Source organism: Mesoplodon mirus (assembly GCF_964341445.2).
Source record: "Mesoplodon mirus genome assembly, chromosome: 9".
Classification (NCBI taxonomy): domain Eukaryota; kingdom Metazoa; phylum Chordata; class Mammalia; order Artiodactyla; family Ziphiidae; genus Mesoplodon; species Mesoplodon mirus.
Genome location: NC_138985.1, coordinates 93,277,388 through 93,284,136, shown reverse-complemented (window position 1 = coordinate 93,284,136; position 6,749 = coordinate 93,277,388).

Sequence of the window (6,749 nt, the reverse complement as noted above, 5' to 3'; positions counted from 1 at the left end):
TATTTTGTGTGGTGTGTGGGGGAGTGTGTTGTGTGGTGTGTGACTTGCCTGTCATGTGGCGTGTGTGGCTTGTGTGCGGTGGTGAGGGGGCAGCACTGGGGGTGAAGGCGCTGCGTGCAGAGGAGGTTTGAACAGAGGACAGGTCCTTTGTGTTTCCTTCCAGAGGCTGTTACAGGGAAGGGCTTCGGTTTGAGCTCCTAAGAGTGATTCTCAAAGTGTGGTTCACAGTGGATCCTACAGCTGACCCCCAGTTTACTGAAGCAGAACCTCTAGGGTTGAGGCCTCATAATCTGCACTTCTTCACCAAGCCTCAAATAGTCCTTCAGGCCCCTCAAGCCTAAAAGCCGCCGATCCGGCCAGGAGGGGACGCAGAACCCCAGCCTGCAGGCGGCGCTGGTGCGCAGGTTTCGTCCACGCCTGCGGGGCGCTGGCAGGTGTGGCCCATCCTTAGCATGGTAGCAAACAGCTCCCTGGGTCGCGGTCATTCCCTGCGCACAAATGTTCTTCAACTTTTTAAAAAGTCCTTCCGACTAGCCCCTTCGGCCCCATCTTTTGAAACCTCCTGGTTTCGTAAGTATGCACTGCCCCTGGTTTGGTTTTGTTCTCAGGCCCTTTGGTGGGTAGATTTGTGTTTCTTGACCTAAATTAGAATATCCTTGAAAGCAGACGCGTTTCTGTCTCTTTTGTTTCCTTTTTGCCCCCTGGGGTCTAATGTGGGGTTCTGTACACAGCTGGTGCTAAAAAAAAAACCGTTTGTAAAATAAAACGGTGACAATGTAGAGAGGGTAGGAGAGACTAAGAGGCCGGTGGGAGTTACTGGGGTTTGGCAGGCACCTCTCCGCAAAGCCCTCGTCCCTGCAGCGGCCTCCTCAGCGCCCTGGCCTGGCCGGCCCTCCCTCACCCCCTTCATTAGATGAATGTGGGGATGAGGCAACTCTTGGCAGACGTAGAGCAGATGTGGGTGCAGCTGGGACAGTGCAGCAGGTGGCCGTCCTTATCCAGCATCCTCTCGGTTGAGAGCTGGGTTGGGTGGGCTCGGGCCCTTCCAGCCCAGCAAGACTGGGAGTGCCCCGCCGCTGGTGGGCTGCTTGAAGCTCTTCTGCGGGGAGCAGGACATGAAGCTGCACCCCACCGTTAGTCCCCAGGCAGCAGGATCTGGGGGAGGGCGCAGCACATCCTCAATGCCCCCCTCCATGATTATATGCCAAGCAGCCGGGGGGGTGGAACAGGAGGAACTCCCGGCTTTCAGGGTCAAGTGTCTTGACAGGCCTCTTAGCCTCCCACTCCCCAAGCTGAGTCAAATTTTAATTGAAGCAAGTGAAGCGCAAAGTCCTACAGAAACTATTATGAGAGTTTTCTGGAAAATAGAGACTGACAACACTCCCTGTAGGGAAGAAGATGAAAGTAATTCACAGCTCACCAAGCCCTCTGGGCAACGAGCCCCAGGGCACCCAGCAGAAGGCTTCTCCATCTTTGTCCTATCCCAGTCCTCTCCCAATCCTGATCTCATTAAAAGGAAACCAAAAGGGCAATATTACTTGGCTTCCATCTGGCCTCTTGAGATTTAAGGACTTTAATCAGTAGAACGTTAAAGAATAAAATAACTCTACAATAACAAGAAAGCTGCCAGCTGGCCCTTCCAGTGACCTTGCCAGAGTGCATGGGAAATGGATCGCACCATCTGGGCTTGACTTCCCTCCGGGGGAAGAGTGAGTGATTGCAACACTTTAGGATCCAAGTTTACCCAAATTAAGAAAAGCTGTGCCCGGAAAGAGCTTATATCTAAAGTATCATCTGCTTCCTGCATCCCACTGCCTTCACTCCAACCCAGCCCTCCTTTGTGCCCTATTCCAGGTCCACAGCTCCAACATGGCATCTTCGGGAAGGGTTAACAGCACCACAGAAAGCTCCCAGGGAAGAAATGTGGAAAAGACTTAAAAAGCAGGAAATAAATGACACTGGTTGAAGAGACAAGAAAAGGTGTGGAATTCTTCCCTCAAGTCCTAGTCTAGGATTTCCCAGTCCTCTTCCTGAGGCCATCCTGCTCTCACGGGGGGAACTTACATCTAACTCTGTGAAGGAAAGCCAGAGCAAGCAAACTGCCCAGTGGTGACTGTCGAGGGAGGAGGGAAGAGGGAGGAGGGAGGAGGGAGGAGTATTGGCGGTTCATGCTGACCTTCCCTTTTTCGAGGAGACATTGAGAGGAAGCCTGAGTTTCTAGACTGGGAGGCAGCCCCTAAATTCCCACACACACCCCTCTGGCAATGGCTGACTAGCCCCACCTGATGAGTCCCTGGGAAAAAGAGGCTAAGAGAGAAGGAAGACTCCTCAGGAGCGGGATTGAAAACTGGGGCTGAGGCTCGGGCTCTTCTCTCTGAAGTGCCACCGTGAGGAAGGGGCTGGGCTCTTCTTCCCCAAAAGGGCTGTAGCAGATGAGGCCATTCGGGGTAAATCTCCCCACTGAAGGACACACTGCAGCCTTGAGCCACTTGGCCAGCTCCCCCTCTCACCTCGCTGCCCCTCAGACTCCTTTCCACAACCTGTGGAAGCTTTGCCCCCCTTTGGCGGGTAGGACACCACAAGCAGTCCCCAGAGGTCATCAGCGTCCCGGCCACGGGTGCCCCTTCTGAAGGAAGTGGCCATCCGTCATCCTCCCAGGGAGCACCCTGGGCTACAAAGGTTAGGGTGGCCAGACCATGGTGGGAAGAAGGGGTGGTGAAGAAGAGCTCGCTTCCTGAAGCACGAGAAGCAAACCCTGGAGAGAGATCCTCATGAGGTCAGCTTGAGGGCTTGAGGTGGGAATAGGGGCTGGTGGGTGGCACCTGGGTGGCTGGTGTGGATCCCAAAGCTGGGACCAGAGCTTCTCCCAGGCTGTAAAGTGTGACATCAATCACCCAGTAAGTATCGAATGAGACACCTACTGACATTCTGGCGCTTTACAGGTCACTGTTTTTCTTCTCGTGCTTGATCCTCACAACCTTCTGAGGGCAGTTTTTCTCATTTTAGAGAGGAGGAAAGGAAGGTCCAGAAGATCACATTCTAAATAGAATCACTGAGACTCAAAGCTATGTATTGTTTAAAGCTCATGGAACTAAACCTCCTGGCCTGGCCAGCTGAGTCCAGGTGCTCACAGGGCATCAGAGCCCATTCGCTCGATGCCTTGTCCTGGGGCAGGCTCTCCCCAGGCAGAAGTCACACGGCCCCAGGCTCAGAGCCACCAAGCCCAGTAAAGAGAAGCTGAGTCTTTTTTTTTAAATCCTATAAGTGAAAGTACAGAGAATATTCATACCTACTACTCAGCCCTGAGCTGGTGTTAAAAAAGGGGGTTTTTTAAAGAAAAAAATTAGAAATAGATAAACTGTAGTATATCCAGACAGTGGAATATTATTCAGCACTTAAAAGAAATGAACTGTCAAACCATGAAAAGACGTGGAGGAAACTAAGTGAAAGAAGCCAATCTGAAAAGGCCACATACTGCATGATCCCAACTATGACATTCTGGAAAAGGCACAACCATGTAGACAGTAAAAAGATGAGTGGTTGCCAGGAGTCGAGGGGAGGAGAGATGAAAAGGCAAAGCACAGAGGATTTTTAGGACAGTGAAATTCTTCTGTATGATACCATAATGGTAGATACAGGTCATTAAACATTTGTCCAAAGTGTGAACCCTAATGAAAAGCAGACTCTGCCTACTTATGATGTGTCATCCATTGCAACAGATGTACCCCTCTGGTGGGGGATGCTGACAGTGGGAAGCTGTGCCTGTGTGGGAGCCGGGGGTACATGGAAACGCTGTCTGCCTGCCTCTCAATTTTGCTATGAACCTTAAACTGCTCTAAAAAAGACAATCTTGTAAAAAACAAAAAGTACAGGAACATTAAGAACAGTAACACCCAAGTCTCCATGATGCCCCACAGAAATAGTTTCATAGGTCAGTCATAACAATGTACCTTAAACCACGTGGCTTAAACAACAGAAATATATTGTCACACAGCTCTGGAAGCTAAACATTCGAGATCAGGGTGTTGAGTGGGTTCCATGCCTCTCTCCTAGGTCTGGTGGTTGGCTGGCAATCTTTGGTGTTCCTTAGCTTGCAGATGTATCGCCCTGATTTCTGCGTTCAGGTTCACATGCCGTTCTCGGTGTGTCCGTGTGTGTGTTCAAATTTCCCCTTTTTATAAGCACACCAGTCATATTGGGTTAGGTAGGCCCCATCCTAATGACCTCATATTAATTTACCTTTGTAAAGGCCCTATCTCTGAATAAGGTCACCTTCTGAGGTACTAGAGGTTAGGACTGCAACATATCTTTTTTTCAGGAACACAGTGCAACCCGTAATGTCTGCTGGGGACATAGCCTTGCCCCAGCGTGTGGCAGTTGATTGAGTGCTACGTTGCTACGGAACCATTCAGACTGTTTATAACCAGCCACGGCCGAGTTGATTTTATTCCATTTCGGAATCTCACAGGTAATTTCACAAACGGACTACCACTCACCCCTGGCTCTCCCATCAGAGCAGCCTGTCAACCCGCAGCGTGGCAAGATGCATTTTCCAGGTGTCACAGGGCAGTTCAACACGTGGCAGGTCAGCAGGCACTCAGCAGGTGCAGACAAGTCTCCACCAGTCACATCCAAAGGGTCTCAGGGAGACCTGGGCACTCCCAGAGCTTTTCTCTTTCTTATTTGTCTCTGTGCCACAGAACCCATGCCAGACATTCCATCAGCGAGAATTTTCTCAAGATCTGGTGCCCAAAACATACTTACTGTCTGACACAGTCATTTTTGTACCTTTTAGAGTCCCTTTTCACACTGCTGACTCCAAGAAAGCTAATTAATTATTTTAGACACCACTATTAAATTGACAAAGTGATTAATCTGATAATCCTTTTTATGAAATTACCTCTGAAATGCTAACTTCTCATCTTATGAAACACTGTGTAAAGTACTCTGAAGATTACATTGTACCAGATTTTGGCTCTGTACATCTTAATGGCAGGGTTTTTTTGTTTTTGTTTTTTTTTTTGCCAAAAGCAATAAAAGCTGTCCTGAATTTATCAGGTCAATCAGGAAAGAGGCAGGCAGCAGGAAATTGAAGGTGACTCACACTGCAAGTGGGGTTTGACTGACATTGTTAGAACCTGCTGTTGCCAGTTAGCTACAGGGGACTTCGCATCAGTGAGCGGTACAGTGGTAGCCCCATGAAGCAGAGGGGCATGCAGAGCCTGCAGTTGCAGGTGTCAGGGCTCCCTGCCTGAGAGAAGAACTAGTGTGGTTCTGAGTGGTCCCTCCCCCCACCCCTTCCACCGCCTTTCCTGCATCTTCTCTCAGTGCACCCACTGAGTCTCTTGGTGGTAGAGACCTCCCAGCATGTCCCATTTGGGCTCAAAGCCCACAGAGAGCTGCTTCATGGCTGCCCACCCTGAGCAATCCCCAAAAGTCCTTGGCATGGGGTAGGGGCAGGGAGCGCACCTTGGCTATTGCCCTCCAGTACACTTTACTCCACCCAGTGGGCAGGCTCCTGGACTCCAGTCTCAGGCTCTACCCATGTTATCATCGCTGTCCCACAGAAGGAATCTTAAAGCCTGCAGAGGCTACCAGGTCTGGTAGAAATAGCAGAGTCCATCTTCATTCTTTTTTTTAACAGCTAGTTTTCTTTCTTTTTTTTTTTTTTTTTACGGTACGCGGACCTCTCACTGCTGTGGCCTCTCCCGTTGTGGAGCACAGGCTCCGGACGCGCAGGCTCAGCGGCCATGGCTCACGGGCCCAGCCACTCCGCAGCATGTGGGATCTTCCTGGACCAGGGCACGAACCCGTGTCCCCTGCATCGGCAGGCGGACTCTCAACCACTGCGCCACCAGGGAAGCCCTTTCTTTTTCTTTTTAATAGTAAGTCCTGTGCATCCCACGTGTGCCTTACCAAGAGAGTGTTAGGTCACTTTGCCAGCATCTTCTTAGGCTGCATGCAGAACACCTTTTACTTGTTTTGAGAACAGGTGAGACACAAAGCCTATTGAACCCATGGCCTCATTTATCCATCCACCAGCCCATCCATCCATCTATCCCTCCAAGCCTCCACCCATCCATCGACCCATCCATCCAACCATCCATTCAGCAGTGTATATTGAGCAACCTACTGTGTGTCAGGCTCTGTTCTAGGCTCTGGGGGAAAACAGAACAAGAACATGGCAGAGATGATTCCTGCCCTCATGACACTTCCATTCTAATAGAGAAGTTGGACAATAAATAGGATAAATACTAAATAAGATGGTGTTCCATGCTTTGGGAAGAGGGTAGGGACTCCTAGTGGGGGTGGCAGTCTACAGTTGTAAATAGAGGGGTCAGGGGAGGCTGAGTTGCCTCACTCACCTCACTCTATCCCTGGCTCTGCCTCATGGAGAAGACGACATTTGAATAAAGAACTGAAGGAGGTGAGAGATTGAGCCCTGTGGAGGCTGGAGGAAGAGCCTTCCAGGCAGAAGGAACAGCCAGTGCCAAGGCCCTGACACAGGAGCATGACTGACTGGTCAAGGAACAGCGAGGAGGTGCTGTGGCCGGAAGAGGTGGCGGGAGTTGAGGTCAAAGAAGTTTGGAATCCACGGGCCATGGAAAGAGCTGAGTAAACTTGACACTTCTGGGTGCTCTGCGAGGGAAGACAGCATCTCTGTGCCTTGTTCCTGTGCTCCCCTGGCGTTCCCTTGTACCCCAGTTCTGCCCTGAAGGTGTCTATCCCCCAGGCAGACCACAGCCTGA